This window comes from Antechinus flavipes, chromosome X (assembly GCF_016432865.1).
Source record: "Antechinus flavipes isolate AdamAnt ecotype Samford, QLD, Australia chromosome X, AdamAnt_v2, whole genome shotgun sequence".
Lineage (NCBI taxonomy): Eukaryota > Metazoa > Chordata > Mammalia > Dasyuromorphia > Dasyuridae > Antechinus > Antechinus flavipes.
In genome coordinates, this window is record NC_067404.1 from 1,947,688 (window position 1) to 1,968,854 (window position 21,167).

A 21,167-nucleotide genomic window follows, 5' to 3' on the forward strand; every position below is an offset into this window, starting at 1 on the left:
AGTCGCAAGAGTGAGGAATGGCAAAGCTCAGACTTAATTCAAACTCTCTGACTCTGGTCATTCTCTCCACTAGGTCATGATACTTTCTTAGACATGACTCTCTCCAAGCCTCTGAAATGAGGAATGAAATGCCACCCCAACATTTCAACTAACCCTTGCTAACCTAGGAAGCTTAGATAAAGTATAGTGAAACCCCTGGCATCTGAAAGGAAAACTACTGTTTCCCCATAGCTCCCATGACTTAACCCAGCTGCTCTCAAAGACAACAGGAGACATTCTCTTGGCCCCATGAAAAAACTCCCATGGGTCCCTATTACCTTGTGCACCCCTTTTGATGAATGGATAAGCACAAACTCAGCATCCCATGCTCCACCCTACTGTAGGCACATCCTTGTTGGCCCCAGGATAGGGAAATTGCAGCAAGCTCCCTCTTTTCTTAAGCCTCTTGTTTCTCAATCAGTCTTGTTCTTTGTTAACTTCCTGGACCATCTTGGGCCTCTGGGATATCCTAGTAGCCCCCAGATAAAGCACTAAGGGCTGGCTTTTGCTTCTATACAACTATTGCTTATGGCGATTAGGACCCTCCCTCTTGTGGTTTTGCTCTTTATAAGCCAGACCCTCCTTTCATGGGGGGGGGGGCTGCTCAATTCTGGACTTCCCTTGAAGCTTTGAACTTTAATAAACCTAACCCTAACCCTAAATTCCTATGGACTATCTGTCTCATATCTGTTTTGGCAAACATTCTATTATCACTTAAGCATTCCATTACTGTCTACTTGATAACTCACCATTAGGCACATAATTTTTTTTACTTCATTTCCTACTTTTGATTTTGTGATTCATTTCTAACCTTTATTGCCTGAATCCTAATCCCTCTGCCACCTATTTTTTCCTTTCTAAGCTCCTCACCCTTTAACTTTTAGATTATTACTTTATTTCATTTAAAACATGGATTTTATAATATCAGTCATCCGTTTGAACATTTTCCTATCTTCAAGTATGCAGTTATTTTTTCCCTTGTGGAAATTATTTTTGTCAAATAAAGGACTATATTTAATGTTGTCAAGCTCCTTTTTGTATAGAAAGAAAAGAAAAGGGAGTGGGGTCAGGGACAGAAAGACTGGATATGCAGGAGGGGAAAATGCTAGAAATTTGTCCTACAGGCAGATACTGAATCCAATGTAGAAGTCAACATTTGTACTTCTATTTGACTGCCTACAGGAACACAATCAACTGAAAGATAATTTATATGTCACATTGCTAGGGTTCAAAAGAGATCCCACAATGGTTGGAGTTCCAGGCAAGTGTCACAAGGTATCTCAAAAGAATTTGCAGGCTCTGATCCATCTCCAAGTCAAGGGGCAAAGCTTATTATAATTGTAATGCCAATTAAAGTGAGCTAAATTCCCAAAAAAATTAGCAAAGAAACAGGAGCAAGAAAATAATTTTATAGGAAAAAGATCAGGTGTTTCATGTCACTGATATGCTAATTGAGGTTCAATCAAGGAGTGGTTTGATATGCACTATTATTGTCTCAGAAAAATTGTGACCAAGGGATTGTTATGTTAGAGCTAGCACGCTTAAGAGCAGATGGCCTTTGAGATATTGTTACTTCCTCCCAGGGAGCTACACCACATCAATATTTACATTTCCAAAGCATGACACATAGGATGGCTTTCTTGTTTTAGAATCTAACTGAAAGTTGAGGAAGAATTAAAAACTTCATAATTTGCTGGTATCTTCACTTAGGAAAAAAATCATGATAAGAAGACCCAGTTACATAAAAATTAGGGAATGTTTACTTGGTATTGTGAAAAAATGATTAGGCTTACCCAAAAGAGTTCTTGAAGATGAAGAAATTCTTCCAAATTTTATATATTACATTCTCCTAGTATGCTTACTTGTCAGAGAAACATAGAATAAAATTATGCTTGCAACAAGAGGTTGACAATTGAAGTTCATACCTGTATACATTTATCTAATTAATGCAAAAATAAATATAAGAATATTTATTAGGAAAAATTCCATTTACTCTAAACCTTTTTTAAAAAGCATACCTTATTCAAATTGCAACTGGTCAGGAAAGCTCAAATTTAGCTTAAGATCCTGTGAAAAATATCTTGTATCTTTACCTAGGCATTGTTATCTAGAATAGCTATTGTACCTTTAGTAATTTTGTTGTCACTTTAGTCATAAAAGGTTTCTTAGAATTGTTTCCATAGAACCAAAGTGAACACTTTGATAATGATAAGGGACATGGACGTACTTGAAGTGTGTTCCTTTAATTAGTTCCATGAGCTTAACTTCCACTGCCTGTCTCTTTTCTTGAACTAATTTCTTAAGGAACTAAATTCTCCACCATAATTCCCTGCATTAGCAAAAGAAATGGAGAGCTAATTGTTTTTGTTAAGGGGGTAATTGGCACTGCATGGTAATGAATGCACAGCAACTACAAAAGTAAATAGGATCCATTAGTCTTCAGCAAAGGGGGTTTGGTCTTTTGGAAAATGACAGTAAACATAAAATGACAGTAAATATTAAAAAAATCTGCTATATGAATTTCTTAAAAAAAAAGAGCAACTATGAGAGAAAAGTTACAGAAAATTCTTAACGAGATTTTAGATGACAGGTCATCCAACAAGGAGCAGAATATACAATAGCTACTGTGCTATGGTATCTACTGTGCTATTGATAAGGTTTGAGTGGTTTAGATTCCTGGTGGTTTAGAGGTTAGTGGCTGTAAGAGAGTTATTAAGAATCCCCATTAAATCGGCCACAGGTTTTAGGAGTGAAAGAATTCACTCATTCCCAAATATTAGTTGCAAATGAAAGTTTATTGTTAGGTTGAAATCAGTTTAACCAGAGACTGACTTCTATAGTGGCAGATCTATGGAAAATGGAGTTTTGCACTGAGGATGCAGTTCTCAGTGGACAGAAGGTCCTGACAGCAAAGGGAGCTGCCAAGGTCCATCTGCAAAAGACTTTATATTGGGTGTCTTGCTGAGGGCTGGGACAACTGGAGCAGATCAGAACCAGTGGGGGCTGGGCAGCCCAAGCAAGTCAGAATTGGGGCTGGGACAAGCCCGCATCTCCTACTGGAATTCAAAGAGATGCTTTTTGACCAGGATTTGTAATTGAATCAAAGGCTTTGGCATCCTGGAAAGACAACTTGTCTAGGGAGAATATGCCTCAGCCAGGAGGGGCTGGGAATCTGAAAGGAATCACAGATCAATAGAAAATACAGTTTCTTAAAGGGACCACAACCCACTTCACTTTCACTTCTGTATTTGTGTAGATGCTGTTCTCTGATGTGCATGGCTACTGGAGGTTTCATTTTCTATAGATGAACATTGGCAGGAAGGTTGGGGTGGCTGGATGATAGTGGATAGAGCACTGGCTTTGGAACAAGAAAAACTCATCTTATTAAAAAAAAAAAAAGAAAAAGAAAAAGAAAAACTCATCTTGAGTTCACATCCAGCCTTAGATACTTATTCTATGACCTTGGCAAATCACTTAACCATATTGTTTTGTTAGTTCTAGTTAAGAACTCAAATTAAGACAGCCCTTTGATCTCAGAGGTGAAAGGAATAAGAGGCAGGAGACTAGCAGAATGTGAAAAGAGCTCCAGTTTATTATGTAGGACAGCCTTGTTGATACACATTTTGCTTCTGAACAGTAGGCAATCTCCAATCCCCATTCAGAGAAGCAGCTTGTGGGCTTTGCATATGCATGGTATTTGTCAATGGGAGAAGAGCCAATCCAGCAATTCAACAACTCACTCACAGGCCTCACAGGTGAGAGGCCCTGTTAAGGCATCCCTGCTCAAGAGCCATTGCCTGTGACTCTAGGGCCATTCCCTTTCCAGTTGCACATCATTGTTCCTTGCTTCAACAAGGGCATTTCTGCAACATGGCAGAAAACTTCATGCTCATTGTGCACCAAAGGTCGAGGTGGCCTCTGTAATCCTTTTCAGCAGTGTCTCATACCCTAGCACCCTATTTTTCATATCTATAAATATTCTTCATCTATTCTTGAGCTGGAGAAGGAAATGACAAATTACTGCAGTATCTCTCTCAAGAAAACCCCAAGTGGGGGAAATGAATATAAACTGCTTCATTTTTGTTTTTCTTCCCGGGTTATTTTTACCTTCTGAATCCAATTCTCCCTGTGCAACAAGAGAACTGTTTGGTTCTGCAAACATATATTGTATCTAGGATATACTGCAACATATCTAACATATATAGGACTGCTTGCCATCTGGGGGGGGGGTGGAGGGAGGGAGGGGAAAAATCTGAACAGAAGCGAGTGCAAGGGATAATGTTGTAAAAAAATTACCCTGGCATGGGTTCTGTCAATAAAAAAGTTATTATAAAATAAAATTTTTTAAAAAGTGAAAAAAAAAGAAAACCCCAAGTGGGATCATGAAGATCTGGACATGACTGGAAAAATGATTAACAACAATGATTCGAAAGATTAGGGATCAGGAATTATATATATATATATATATAATTGTAATTATTCCGGGGGGGGGGGGCAAATTTTGGTAATAGCCTACTTACTACTACTTGCTATAACAATTTCTAAGCTTTCATAGGATCATTAATTTAGAGCTTTAAAAAAATGAGCTGAAATCTTAAACATGACAACTTTAAATATAAAACCTTAAATATAAATATTATGTATATATATATATATATATATATGTAAAATAAATATAAAATTTGAATTGGAACAGCTAGATGGCTTAGCAGATAGAGTGCCAGAAACCAGGAAGAACTGAGTTTAAATGCAGCAGCAGACATTTACTAGCTGTGTGATGCTGGGCAAGTCACTTAACCCTGTTTGACTGAATTTCATCAACTTTACAATAAGCTAGAGATAGAAATGACACACCAGTCTGGTATCTTTTCCAAAAAAATCCCTTAATGGAGTCACAAAGATTTGGATATGACTGAAATGAATTAACAACAACAAAAGGATATAAATTATATCTTCCAGATCCAGATTCTCTAAGGTAACAAACCAAAGCTTGATTTCATTAAAATCAAAGAATATCAAGGGAATTAAAGGAAATTTAAAGCTTTTCTGATCTACCCTGTCATACTACACAGGAATCCCCTTCCTAAGATTCCTGACCATCCAGTCTCTAAACACTTACACTGACAGGAGGCTCATCATCTCAAGAAGCAGCTCATTCTATTCCTCAACAGCTAAAAATATAGCCATAAGATCTCAGAATCACAGATTTAAAGCCAGAAGGAACAATTGGATATTCTAAGACGTGAAAGAAATAAAGTCTGATGCATATATGAGCTGTCAGCAGATAGACCAGTGTGTCAGAACAGGAAGATTCCAAGGAGGTGTATGTACCAGAAAGAAAAAGAATTGAAAAGTTAGCTTGGTAACAGATTGAAGAGCATCCTGAATGACAAGTGCAGAAGTTTAGACTTCACAAGCAATGGCTTGAAGATTTCCTAGATGAATGATAGAAACAAAATGATGTTTCAGGAAGATGATCTGAAACCATGTGCCAGATGGATTTGAGGGAGAAGGGGCTATGGGCAGAAATCACTTAAGAGTCATTTGCAGTGTTTATGTGTGTATTCTATGACAAGTCACTTTTTTAAAACAAGCTTGGTAGCTCTGTGAATAGAGTGTTGGGCTTGGGGTCAGGAAGACTCATCTTTCTGAGTTCGAATATGAACTGGTTTAGATAATAGAGTGGGAATAGAAAAGAATGAAGGAATGTTTTTTCTGTACCATTTACAATTTCTTCAATAAATATTTTTCCCCACCCATGGAAGAATGGTCTGGTATTACATGACTGTATCATGATTTTAAGAGGAGTGTTAATGTAGTGACTTGGCCTTGGGGTTCCTGTCCTACCTCTGCTATGTCTTTGTGTGAGTGTGTGTGTGCGTGTATGTGTGTGTGTATGTGTGTATCTCACTGGTCAAATCAGTCCAACTTTTGGTGTCTCTGACAATGTTCTTAGCCACTCTTTACCCCCAGGCCACTCTCCAAGCAAATCACTTGTAATTTAGTTGCTAATCTTTGGTCATTCCCTACACAAATGAAATCACAAGTCTAGAGGATATGATGATTAATCAAGTATTTCCTGAGATCCTGATGAAGTTTGTGTTTTGGTAAAAGCAGAATAATTCAGTGCTTTAAAAATGGTCAATTTAACAGTTGTTTGCCTTCAACAATTCAGTTCCTCTACCTTGTTCTGTTATTCAGTTAAAATGAAAATAGCATGCTATTTCAGGACAATTCAAATATGCAAATTCATGGTTTATTGGGGGTCCTCAAACTTTTTAAATAGGGGGCCAGTTCACTGTCCCTCAAACTGTGGGAGGGCCGGACTATAGTAAAAACAAAAACTTTGTTTTGTGGGCCTTTAAATAAAGAAACTTCATAGCCCTGGGTGAGGGGGATAAACGTCCTCAGCTGCTGCATCTGGCCCATGGGCTGTAGTTTGAGGACCTCTGGATCCCATGTTTGGACACCTGACAGCACCATATAATTAATTAGTATTGTAAAGCCCAAAAGAATAGTAGAAGATGTAGCAGCAGCAGCAGTAACAAAACAGTAGTGGATGATGTTAATATTTATATACCACTTAAAAATGTGCAAAGCACAAAAACCACAAATATGATTATTTTTATTTTATTAAAGCTTTTTATTTTTCAAAATATATGCATGGACAATTCTTCAACATTAGTCCTTGCAAAACCTTGTGTTCCAATTCCCCCCCCCACTTCCTCATGCCCTCTCCTAGATGGCAAGTAGTCCAATATATGTTAAACATGCTAGAAATATATGTTAAATCTAATGTATGCATACATATTTATACAATTATTGTGCTACACAAGAAAAATCAAACCAGTAAAAAAAAAAGCAAAATAAAATGCAAACAACAACAAAAAGTGAAAATGCTATGCTGTAACCACATTCAGTTCTCACGGTTGTCTCCAGATGCAGATGGCTCTCTTCATCACTGAACAATTGGAACTTGTTTGAAGCATCTCATTGTTGAAGAGAGCCACATCCATCAGAATTGATCATAGTATAGTTTGTTGTTGCCATGTATAATGATGTCCTGGTTCTGCTCATTTCACTCAGCATCAGTTCATGTAAGTCTCTCCAGACTTCTCTGAAATCATCCTGCCAATTGTTTCTTACAGAAAAATAATATTCCATAACATTCATATACTATAATTTAATCAGCCATTCTCCAATTGATGGGCATCCACTCAGTTTCCAGTTTCTGGCCACTACAAAGAGACCTGCCACAAACATTCATGCACATGGGGGTCCCTTTCCCTCCTTTAAGATCTCTTTGGGGTATAAGCCCAGTAGTAACACTGCTGGATCAAAGGGTATGCACAGTTTGATAACTTTTTGAGCATAGTTCCAAATTGCTCTCCAGAATGATTGGATCCATTCACAGTTCCATAATGATCTCTAGCTCTTTGGTCACAAATTCCTTCCTCTTCCACAGGTCTGAGAGGTAAACTATCCTATGTTCTTATAATTTATTTATAATCTCATTCTTTATGCCTAAATCACGAACCCATTTTAATCTTATCTTGGTGTACGGTGTTAAATGTAGGTCAATGTCTAGTTTCTGCCATATTAATTTCCAGTTATCCCAGCAGTTTTTGTCAAATAATGAATTCTTGTCCCAAAAGTTGGGCTCTTTGGGTTTGTCAAATATTAGATTGCTATAGTTATTGACTATTTTATCTCGTGAACCTAACCTATTCCACTGATCAACTAATCTATTTCTTAGCCAATACCAAATGGTTTTCGTGACTGCTGCTTTATAATATAGTTTTAGATCAGGTACAACTAAACTGCCTTCATTTGATTTTTTTTTCATTAATTCCCTTGAAATTCTTGACCTTTTTTTCTTCCATATGAATTTTGTATTTTTTCTAGGTCAGTAAAATAGTTTCTTAGGAGTCTGATTGGTATAACACTAAATAAATAGATTAGTTTGGGCAGTATTGTCATCTTTATTATATTTGCTCGGCCTATCCAAGAGCATTTAATATTTTTCCAATTGTTTAAATCTGACTTTATTTTATTTATTATATCATATAATTCCTGACTTTCCTTTGGTAGATAGATTCCCAAATATTTTATGCTATCAACAGTTATTTTGAATGGAATTTCTCTTTGTATCTCTTGCTGTTGGATTTTGTTGGTGATGTATAAAAATGCTGAGGATTTATGGGGATTTGTTTTGTATCCTGGAACTTTGCCTAAGTTGTGGATTATTTCTAATTGTTTTTTAGTTGATTCTCTAGGGTTCACAAAGTATACCATCATATCATCTGCTCAAGGTGACTGGATACTGAGAGCAGTTAAGAAGTTGTGGTAATCCAAAAAAAAATTCATGAACTCTTTTCCAACTTTTACAAGATGTATTAGGTAGAATTTGTTTATTAGGATGTTTTAAAAAGTATTCGTAGTAACCTTTGAGAGTTAGAATATGCCATTTCTGGAGAAATTATTTACAATCCTAGAGGTCTTCTGATTTTAAAGTAGAATATTAGACAAACTCAGCATCATCATATAGTTTATTCAGTTGCAAGTTCACTTTAGCAAAAAAAAAAATTCATGTAAGAATAAGTATAATAACTAGCATTCAAAATCATAACTTTTTTGGCAGGAAAAAACATTATGAGATTCAGTTACAGGAAAGTACATAGAAATCTAGAAAATCAGCAAGTAATGAAACTACCAGATATAATGTATAATCTGTGTGGTTAGTTGTTCAAGGACAAAGAGAAAATAGATCTATCCAGATAAATCCCTTTTTTATTTTACAATATCTTGTGTGCAAGTCCTTAGTCTTTTTAGGGGATATTTTTCTGAGATCTTTCAAAATTGTAAATAACCAAATATTTATTGAGGATATGCTATCTACTAATTACCACTCTAAGTTCTCTAAGAGAGAACAATCCATTTAAAATATAATACGTGGAATGACTACTGTTTTAGGGTTTTTGCTTACTTGGCTTTTTTTCTTTCTAGGCACAGCACATGACAATACATAAACGTATCCACACAGGAGAGAAACCATTTACCTGCCTTTCCTGCAACAAAAGTTTCAGGCAGAAACAACTTCTCAAAGTTCATTTCAAGAAATACCACGATGAAACATCTGTACCTCCTGTTCATGAATGCCCTAAATGTGGCAAAGGTTTTTCACGATTGGTAAGTTAATTTAGAAAGACAGTTAATTCTAGGAAGATTCTGTTGTGATAGAGATGAGAATCCTATTAGAAACAAACTTTTCTCTATTGCAAAAGCTTGGCAAGGCACTAAGCACATGTACTATGCCTTTATTATTCCAAGGCACACCATTTAGAGATGTTTAACTCTAAAATGTAATTATAAAATCATTTTTTCTTCTTTGTTGCTTTTTAGGTTTGGAATTTTTTTATTGATCCTTTTTGTTTGTTACAAGCTACTTCTCAGTAATTACATTCTTCCCATAGATTTCTCCCTTATAACAAAGGAAAACAGTCAGTCAGAAACAACTGATGCAGCAATTGAGTCAGACAAAACATGCTACATTTCCCACTCAGTCTGGTGCCTGTTTACTGAAAAGAGGGAAATGTCCCATCAGTGACCCTTTGGAATGAGTATTAGTAATTGTATTTAATCTAATTTCTAATGTCTTTCAGTGTTGTTTTCATTTATATTATTGTTGTAGTTGTATGCATTGTTTCCTGGATCTAACTTCTTCATTCTGCAGCAATTTATCTTATTCTTAATTTTGTGCAGCATAATATTCCATTATATTTACCTGCCATATCTTGTTCAACCATTTCCCCAATTATGGGGAGTTTTGTTACTTCCCAAGGGGATGCTGATGGATGGATTATTGTGGCATGTGGGTATGTTTTTCTTTTTTCCGGTTATTGACACCATCCAGTGGGAACACTGTGTCCAAAGCTATGAACACCATAAAGTTTAGATTAAAAATAGAAATTTGACATGAATCATCCAAGCACATAGCACTCTAAAAGTTGATGACATGTATGTCAATTGCTGAAAAGCTTTTAAGAATTCCCAAAATCTTTACTTTTTATTTAAATATTTATTTAAATATTTTACATATTTACTTTATGAGACTGTACTGACAGTTGTTCAGTCTAACTCCATCAAGAACTACCACATGCTTTTTAAACATTTTTCCTTAAAATAATTTTAGATGGAAAACCCAGGGTTAGAAAGAAGTATAATCTCCCGTTTAACCTAATATACCTGGTTGGGTGCAGAAGAAATTTAGAAAATTTAGAAATTTAGAAAAGGGCACTAGTACTTTCAATAAACTAAATTTAAATATGCTCCCATTAAACTAAAATTGAATATGCTTAGAATTTTCTATGTAATTTTATCATGTGTTTATAGAGCATCGAACCAAGAGTCCAGAGAAGTGGATTTAAATCATGGCCCTGCCACTAACAAACTGTGTAATCTTGAGCAAGTCATTCTTCACTGGGTCTCATTTTCTGCCCTGTAAATTCAGAGGCTTGGAGAAATTTATGTCTAAGAAGGTATCATGACGTAGTGGAAAAAATGTCAAGAGTCAGAGTTTGAATTAAGTCTGAACTTTGCCATTCATCACTCTTGTGACCTTGGGCAAAGAGGTGTCCATTTTGGGCCTCAGCTTCACTAAGTGAGGGGGGTGGCCTAAATGATATATTGTTCTGTCTTCTTAGCAACAAAATCTGATCTTGCTTTACATTATGATGTTTTATCAAATGATAGCAATTTCTTCTTATTCCTCCTGCACATTCATAGTTCTTTAAGTTTGACTTTACTTTCTCCTTTTTCTAACAGGATTTATTAAACAAGTCTATGATTGTGCATTTAAGCAAATGCTATTTTTGTGAACTGAAAATTCTCAACGGGCAAAGTTTATGGGTTCCTATTCATTTTTACAGGATCTGCATCATTCTGTTAATTCTGCAAAACAATGAGCCATTTAGTTATACATGGATGAAAATATCTGTACTAATAAATAGCAACATCTTTATTTGTACAGGTGGTGAAAGGTAGATGTGGCTCAGTGTTTTCTCAGTATTAATGCCTTAAATCATAAGTATTTTACTAAAATATTAGTACTTTCATTATGTTGACTCTGAAACATTTTATCAACAGAATAATATGCGCAAACATTCTGAACATTGTGAAGTGGTGAGAGGAAAGGCTGTTCTATCAGCAAAAGGAAAAAAAAACGAAAAAAACCAAAAGGGCCCAGAACAAGGTGCAAGGGAAGAAGGTAAACACTGTTTCGTGAGCCACCAGAAATTCATTAGATCAAGGATGGCAATGCAGATTCTCTGGCCTTATAGGGTACAGTGTAGTTTTTGTATTTCCCCAGAAAAGTTGGACCATTTCTATTTGCTTTTAGTAATAGATTAAAACCATATATATTGTTTTTTCAGATATTAAATACATCACTGGAAACACAAATAGGAAAATGCATTATTTTAAATTATATTGCTAGTCCGCGACTTTCCTAAATTTTTCCATTGAACCTAATGAATATTTTTAATTTTCATAACAGGGATTATGAAATAATAGTATCCTAGGGATAATCAGTAAATTATAATGTAGACTTCAGATGTCATAATATTCAAACTCTATGCAGAAAAAATGCAGAAAAGCATCCTGAGTACATATTTATTTATTTATTCCTAAAGACTATAAAGTATTAAAATTGCAGATATACTTCTACTTTTTTTCTTTTATTTAAATAATGAGCAATGCATAAACAATTTTTACCAAAAAATCATGAATATTGATTTGAGTAATAAATGTATGTTTAGTAGACATACTAATAATATTTTTATATAATATAATATATATTATAATTACATATAATTATAAATATAATATAATATAATAACTAAATATTTTTGATACAATAAGCAAATTTGGAAATGTACTTATCTTTTGGTAATTTCTTGCAATTAAAAATCCTAATCCTCCCCCCAAAAAAATAGCAAAACATTTAAAGTTTCAAGATTGATGTAATTAATAAAAGGCCCTTATATTTTTGTTGTTATGGCTTAGACACTTGATAACAACACATCTTTGTTACGCTCAGAGTTAAAATCTAGTAACAGCTAATCTTGATTGTTGATGCTTATTAAGGTTGGAAATATTTTATAAATAGACAAAAGTTGCATCTCAGTTCATATTTATTTTCCCATTTTCAGACTACCTTTGAATCTCCAAAATTTCTTCAGATGGAGACAATAAAAGGCAAATAAAACTAGTGACAATTAAGATAGGAACATTATGACCTTATTAGCCTATTTTGAATAGATATTTAAGGATTTAATTGAACATTAGTATCTTTTAATATGAATCAAAGTGTGGGGGTAAATAAGAAAAAAACATGAAGAAGGCAAACAAAAACATAAAAGTAAAATAAAGTTCCAAGGTGATTCATGTAAAAGATGAATTTTAGTATTATTTGGATTTCAAACTGCCCAAGATTAAAAAATTAATTAAACTGAGACTTAGGAAAGCCAAATTATTTGGCTAAAGTTGCCCGATTAACAAGTGTCACGGATTCTGAACTTAGCTTTTCCTGCCTCCAAATCCAGAACACTTTTTAATATGCCAAATGCCAGTCTTCCCATTTTGGCTACTTTTCGTTGTTGTCAAGGGGGAACTCTACTAACCGTGATAATTTGATGTTAGCCTTCAGTACCCGAGAAAAGGATAAAATTGATGAAATTATTTTGAACAATGGAATTGAGAAGCTTCATTTTGTAATTGATGCTTTCTCTCAATTTATTCAGATTATTATCTAATGCTTCTACTTTATTCTACTGATGAGAAGAGAACATTTTGTTTTTTGGCATACTTGTCTTAAATAGCCTAACTATTGATAGAACTCTTGGGAAGATTTAAGCTCAGTGTCACTTTTTTTTTTTTTTTAACAGGAATTCACAATGAATTTAAAACACACTCATAGATAATAAATTAACATTTTTAAAAGCCTCTTATGATGTTTTAAATGAAAACTGTTCTTCCATCTCATGTTTGTAGCAATAGAGTAGTCCCTTGGATGTTCATGGCCAATAAGAAAGTGTATCAAATATTATGAATAACAGTTACACGTGCAAATACTTGGAATGATTTTTTTAAATCCCATTATAAGGTTTAAGTTTGTTGTGATTGGGAACAAAAAATCTGTTATTTCATATGCTTCAAAGCACCTAAGACAACGTTGTGGATGTGACACTCAGTAAACATTGATTGATTGAGCAGACAAACGAAAAGTAGTAGACAAATGGATTATAACAGCTTTTTTAATGACACTATTTGTGTCCTGTTTCTAACAGAAATAAAACTGGAAAAGAATAACTTGGATAGTTAAGTTATGAGATCAATGAAATAAAATATTTGTTTGCTAGAATATATTTCTGATTTGGAGTAAAAAGAGCCAATGAAATACTCAACTGATCTTCAAAATATATCTTTTTGAAACCTAAAACAACCATACCGATAGAAGGCGAAAAAACGGAAGTATCTATATTATAACATCATTGTGGATTAATGCTCTAAAATACTTGATTTTATGCTTTAGATCAAGTTACATTTCAGCATAAATTAATCCGTTAGTAGTTTGTAAATTGTGATTTTAATATTTCATTATACTAATGCTTATTATGGTCTCTTTTTTTCATATAAAGTTATTGAGGAGATGCCAATTGAAGATATTTCCATTGTAAACATAGAGAATGCTACAGATGAAATGGTTCCTGTTGTATATGGGATGACAACTGATGTTGAACAACCACAAACAGAAATTACTTTTGAAATGATCCTCAATATGATGGAACAGTGACGCAGTTTAAAATTTTGCATTTCCTTTTTGTTCTTCATTTTTTGGTTTTTTAGTGTCTTTAATTCTAAACACAGTATGAATGCATGTTTAAGAAAATTTATTGTAAAGAACTTTTCAGATGTTTTTAGTGGTGCCTAAATTTGCATATTTACTAGGGTAAAATGTTTAGAAATCTATTGAAGTTATTTCTGTTCATATCAATTTTGTTAAAGGGCTTACAATTCTGAATCAGAGCATCTTAACTTTAAAGGCATTAAACCAATCCAGGTTAGGAGATTTTCAAATTATAAATAATGAAGAATGATATTAATGTTACTCTTTTGAGGAAAGACTACATTATATGTGATCTTATGGTAACTGGTAGTCAAAAACAGAATTTTTTCTGTTTATTTAATTATATGAATTCACAATATTTCCAAATAATTCATCCTGTTTAAAATGTATATTACTTAGAAAAATTTTAGACCTCTTGTATAGGTCTAGCTTCTTGTATAAAAGCTTGTATATAGCTTTCCTGTGTAAAAGCTGACCCTGTCATAAACCTTAAATTAAAACTTTTAGTAATAATAATTTTATTTGACTTATTTTAACTTACATAGAACTTTAAATTCCTGTTATGAAATAACCTGAAAAATTACTCCATATGGAATGAGAAATGATAATATGAATTAGTCTAGAAATCAATGAAGAATATATATGAAGGTTTAAAAGAGATTTACTTTTTAGAATTTGTATTATTCATTGCATATGTTTTAGACAGATGCAAAACTCCCCTAAATATAATATCAGAGAGCTAAGCTATCATCTATTGGTACATCAATTCATATCTCTTATTATTCATATTGTTATTCAAGGAAGTTTATAATTCCAAAGGTAATTGGCAAAGTGAACAACATTCATTATAGTCATGAAACTACCTATTTATGAGAAAGGTGGTGTATTTTAAACTTGTGTTTTTGACATGGGAATATTGGATCTACTTTCTCATAGCATGAGACTTGTTATATCATTTCAATTTCAATGAACAATTATGTTTATTTATGATGAGCCAAATTTTTCTCTTTTCCTTCATGGAACAATTACTTAGTATGTTTAAGCCCAGCTTTTCAATGTTTGAGAGTCACTGAGAAGTCAATTCAAGTTCTGAGATTTTGATATATTTTTTAAAATGTTCCAAATACAGAAGCTCTACACATTTTAATATATATTGGAAAATTAATTAAAAAGAATTTAAATTTTGTAGTCTAGTCTGTGCTATTATGACAATCATTTTATTATATGAGAAACTTCTCAAATTTTACTATTACTTCAAATAACTTTAATGAAATGCCTTTTAAAAAAACTCATGAATTATGACCCTTTAAAATGGTGCATTTTGTATCAAAAATGTGATACTTCCTTTTGGTAATATGAATGTTGACTTTAGAAAAAATTGTTTAGACAGGGAAGGTAGCCATGACATTCAGAAAGAATGCCTTATTACATTTCATATTACTAGAAAGTTTAAAATGTTTGTGCTGAAAAATGTTCAAGTGACATTTTGAGACCTCTAAAGACAATAGGTTAAGAAGCAGATAAGGAAAAAAAGGTTTTAAAAACCAATGCTGTCTCTGAAGACCACCAAAATACTAAGAAAAAAATTAAAATAAAAATAATATTAATATTTTGAATATATATATATATGTATATATATATATATATAACACTTCCTAATCCTGTGTTTACCTGGAAAATATTCATGGCAAACTTTCACTTTCCATCCAGATAGTCTTTTTGCTCTAATGGCTTCTTGAATTTGTTCCTATCATTATATACTGAATTTGGAGTGGGAAACAATGACAGATCTTTCCCCAAAAGGAAAGTCTTATTTTTAGATTAAAAATGTACCCACTTAATAAGTTTGACTTTTTGTGTTATCAAGGATGGAAACATACAGAAAAATCTTAGCACTTTGTATCATTAATTTGTACTAACCGGAAAAGGTAAAGTTAAACCGTTGTTTGTTTCAGTAGGAACAGTAAGTCTAGTTGTATGTGAAGAAGCAAAGAGACAACAACATCTATATTAATTTGAAAGAGAAGTATTTGTTGAGCTTTATTGTGATTGAGTTTTGAATGTTTGGTTAATGGCCTGCCTCTGGAATGATTGGGTTTAAAATAGTTTTAATGTCTAGTACTAAATAGCTCTAGTCAACAGACAAATCTTGCATAATTTAATATCTTTATCTAGTGTCACACGTGTATGAAAAAAGTTTAATTGAATAAAAGTTGCTTTTTAAACTGACTTGATAACTTGCAATTTTATTTTGTTAACAACCTGTATTACTTAGTTTGAGGCTTGTCACTGAAATATTTTTCCTTAAAATTTAACAGCCCATTTATTTGAAAATTTTCTCCTTTACTGTCAAGTGACTCAAATGATGTCTGAATGTTTTCCATTAAAATGCTTAGATTCCCTCAAAATGATTCAATTTGCTTATGCTATATGTACCTACACCATAATGAAGCTTTTAAAATATTCTCTCATATTTGACATACCCTGGATTTCAGACTTAATCACCTGTCCAGAGGGGGGTACCATGGAGCCAATAGGATTTCTATCAAGCAATAATTGACAGCTTGCTCTAGAAGAAGGAATATTGGACAGCTGGGATCCAGCCCTGGAACTGTGTCTTAGCTTTTTAGTGTATAATGCATTGGTATTTTATCACTAATCTTTATAATAATAATAATATATATATATATATGTATATATATATATAAAGGATTTCTATCAAAGCCTTTTCCTTGCCCACTTCAGAGATCAATTCCTCTACCAACCACACCTAACACTGAAGACCCCATCATTAACTCTCTTTTTTACTCATGAGTTACTTGCATGTCCATAAGTCTGATAGTCAATAAATTCATATTCTTCAATTTTTTTGTCAATATCTCTCTTTATATCAAAATGATGTATTCATTTTGGACCATATCTTGGTAAATGGTTCAAGCTATTTCTCTAAGCCCAATTTTTAACTAGATTGCCAGATCTTCCAATAATTTTTCCAAGTAACGTATCAGAGTTAATCTTGTAACACAATGATTATACATTATGATCAAGCAGGATTTATACCAGGAATGAAGGGATGGATTAACATAGAGAAAATTATAAACTATTGATTACATCAATAGTTAAAGTAACAAAATAAATGATTATATTAATAGATGCATAAAAATCTTTTGATAAAGTACTAGAAACTACTTGAATGTATATGCACAAATGGATTAATCCTTAAATAAATAAATTCATCTTTAAATAAATAAAACCCAAAGACATCAGCAAGCATTATTTCTAATATGGATCAGCTTTGCTAATAAAATCAGGTGTGAAACAGAGATGCCCATTATCTCCAATATTATTACATTAGAAATCTTAGCAATTAGCAATAAGAGAAGCAAAAGAATTAGGAGTCAGAATAAGAATTGAAGTAATAAAACTATCTCCTTTTGCAAGATAAAGTGACATACTCAGAAAATCCCTAAAGACTCAATTAAAAAGTTAATTCAAACAATTAGCAACTTTATCAAAGTAGCCAGATATAATGTAAATCCACTTAACTTATCAGCATTCCTCTATATCACAAATATATAACTGTTAAAAATAACTCTAGACAGTTATACCTGGGAGAATACTTGCCAAAAAAAAATCCAGGAATTATATGAATAAAATTATTTGGAGGAAAAAAAAACGCTTATACAAATAAAATCAGATTCAATTGATTGGGTTCATGGGTACATGGGGCCAATATAATACATCGGAAACTTTGTTTAAACTATATATTCAATGTCATTCCAATTAAATCACCAAAAACATACTGAATTAGAATAAAATAATAAAATCACATAGGAATAACAAAATTTCAAGTATATCATAGGAACTAGTGGGAAAAAAATGTAAAGGAAGGAGTTTAATTAGTACCAGGTCTTAAATTATATTATACACTAGTATTTATCAAAACTATTTGGTACAGGCTAAGGAACAGAAGAGTAGATCAGCAGAACAGAGCTGAAATAACAGTTTATAAAAGCAAACAAATGTAGTAATCTTGTGTTTGACAAGCATAAAGTTTTAAGTTTGGGGAATCTATACCTTACTGACAAAACCCAGCAAGAAGAAACAGTAAAAGAAATTCCACTTAAAATAACTTCAGATAAGATAAAATATTTGGGAGTATACCTGCCAAGAGAAACTCAAAATATGGCATTTGCAAAACACTTTTCACATAAAAACAGATGCATGCAAATGGTGAAATATTAATTACTCATGGGCAGAGTAAGCCAATATGCATAAAAACGACAATTCTATGAAATGTATATAGTTAGTGCAATATCATTCAAACCAGCAAAAATAATTTTATGGAACTAGAAAAATAATGAAGTTCATGTGCAAGAAAAATGTCAAGAATATCAAGGGAAGCAATGAAAGAAAAAGCCAAGCGGTTCCAGATTTCAGACTGTATATAACAAAATGGAAAGCATCATAACAATCCGGTATTTCTTGTTCAACTACTTTCAGGCCTGTCTCACTGTTTACTGGGGTTTTCCTGGCAAAGATTCTAGAGAGGTTTGTCATTTCTTTCTCTAACTTGTTTTACCGATGAGGAAACTGAGGCAAATAGGGTTGAGTGATGTGACTAGGAAAAAACAGGTAATAAGCATCTAAGGCCTGATTTGCACTGAGAAGGCGAAGTCTTTCTGACTCCACAGCCAATACTCCATTCAAGGCATCACCTACCTGCCCTAGGGCAGTCTGTTACTGGCTAAGAAATAGATCAGCAGGATAAATTAGGTACACAATACATAGGAGTGACCGGCCATATTGATCTAGTATGTGATAATGCAAAGATACAGGTTTTGGGGAAAAGAACGGCTCAGCATTTGAAAGAAATTGCCAAGAAAACTGGAAAGTCTTTGGCAGAAACTAGGCATAAGCCAGCATTCCACACAGTATATCAAGATGGATATCACCATGGACCAATGATTCAGACTAAAAAAGAGTGATATCATAAATTAGACGAGTGTGGGAAAATGTACCTACCAAATCTATGGGTAAGAAAACACCTTATGAGCAAACAAAAGATAGGATTGCCAAAGAAAAATAGATTTTAGTTACATCAAATAGTAAGGTTTTGCATAAAAAAATACAGCAAAATTAAAATGGAAACAAGAACTTGGGAACAGATTTTGTAAGAAGTTTCTCTGATACAGTCCTCATTTCTTCAGAATATAGGGAGCTGAGCCAAATTTTAAAAAGAGAAACCCTTCTTCACCTGATAAAGGGTCAAAAGATAGCAATAGGCAGATTGAGAAAAAAATCAAAGAAATCAAGAGTGACTTGAGAAAAATGGTGTAAGTCACCAACTCTTAAAGGAATGCAAATTTTAAAAATTCTGAGATACCACTTCACCCCATGGGACTGACTCAAATGACAGAAAAAGACACGACAAATGCTGGAATGGATGGGGAAAAGGTAGGACGCTAATGCATCATTATTGGAGCTGTGAAGCTGTTCTGCCATTCCAAAGAATACTTTGAAACTATATCTCCCAAAGCATAAAACTATGCACCAGCTTTGACCTAGGAATACAACTGCTGGTCTGTATCCCAAAGAGATGAAAGAAAAGGGAAAGGAACTTGTTGATACAAAAATATTTATAGCAGCTGTTTTTGTGCTGGCAAAGGTTTAGAAACTGAGGGAACGTCCATCAAGTGGGAGATAGACGAACAAGTTGTGGTCGAAGATTGGGATGGAATACAATTGTGGTATAAGAAAGGAAGAGCAGGGTGATTTCAGTAATACCTGTTAAGACTGACAGGAACTCAGGCAAAGTGAACTGGGCAGACCTAGAAGAATACATTGTACACAGTATCAGCAATATTGTATGATGATCAACTGGGAATGGCTCAGTCATTCTCCAAAATTCTAGACAATCACAAAGGACGCATAAAGAACAATGCTGCTCCGGTTCAGAGACAGAAGCGATGAAGTCCAAAAGTAGATTGATGCAGGCTTCTTCTTTTCTTTACCTTTATCGTGTTGAGTTTGCTTTCTGTAGCACGGCTAACGTGGAAATATTTTGCACAACCTCAATCATCTATATCAAACTGCTTGTCTTCCCAAAGAGCAGGGAGGGGCTGAGGGAGGAAGAGATTTTGGAACTCAACTTTTAAAATGACTGTTTAAAAAGGTCTTACGTGTAACTGGGATATACGTCACAAAATAAAAAATAACTTAAAGCTAAGAGAAAAGGAAAAGAAAACTAAATAAAAGGCAAAGTCAATGCAAGCAGGAAGTGGGCAAATGTGTATGGTAGTTAAGTTGAGCCTTGGGGAGAGCACCCAAGACAAGACCTTTCCCTTCACTCTGCTGTCAGTCCCTCCCTTGCAGGATGCAGGTCTTCTCTTTTTCTTGTTTTGGGTTCCCCAGTCTCTTTTTCTTGCCTTCTTTTACCTCCATCCTTCCCCCCTTTTCCTTCTTCACATGGACCGTTCCATGCCCACTTTGGCCACGCCCTCCATTCCCGCCCATTCCACAACCCTACATTATCTCTCCTGCCCCCCCCCCCTCCGCACTGTCCCTTCCCGCTATTTTCTAGCCTCGTTTTGGTCTTGCTGCTGAGTTTGCGCAAGGCCTCGTGCCTTTTTCTTTCTGGCCCTCCCTCTCGCGCACCCCCACACTTCCGACCACACCCTTCCCTTCCATCTGCTCCTTCTTCTCCCAATTTACCAAGAGGCTCGGCAGGGGCTGACAGGAACTGCAGAGTTGAGCTCCTGGCTGGAGGCTGGAAAAGGCCAAAGGAGGCCAGAGGAGGTTGGAGGTGAATCAGAAGGAAAAGCCAGAAAACTCTGGGGGTGTCGGGAGGAGGGGGAAGAGAGCTCGTGGCTGGAAGCCGAAGGCTGGCAGGTCAGCTTTTGACCTGAGCAGGAGGGAAGGTCAGCTCGGGAAGGCGAGGCGCAAGGGTGAGGGTGTGGAGGTCTGGGAGCTCGTGCCACAGCCTGCCAGACGGCATTTAGTAAGCTTGGGCTACAGGATCAGCAGGGTGAGCAGGCCTTGAGGACAGTCCCGGGGAGGTGGGCCTTCATGTGTGCCTGCGGGGTCCATATTGAGTGAAGGGTTGGCCTGGTGGGCTAGGGTGCTGGGGTCCAGGTGGATTCGGGATGGGGGTGGGGGTGGGGCAGAAGCAAGGGCTGACGGCCAAGGCCCAACTTGGTGGGATACGATGGTACTCGACTTT

At 34.6% G+C, this 21,167-nt stretch overlaps 1 pseudogene; it reads right to left on the reverse strand.

The window, feature by feature from the left end:
• Positions 1–20,942, reverse strand: part of LOC127542765 (AN1-type zinc finger protein 6-like) — a 29,531-nt pseudogene extending 8,589 nt beyond the window's left edge.
• Positions 20,943–21,167: the final 225 nt, after the last annotated feature.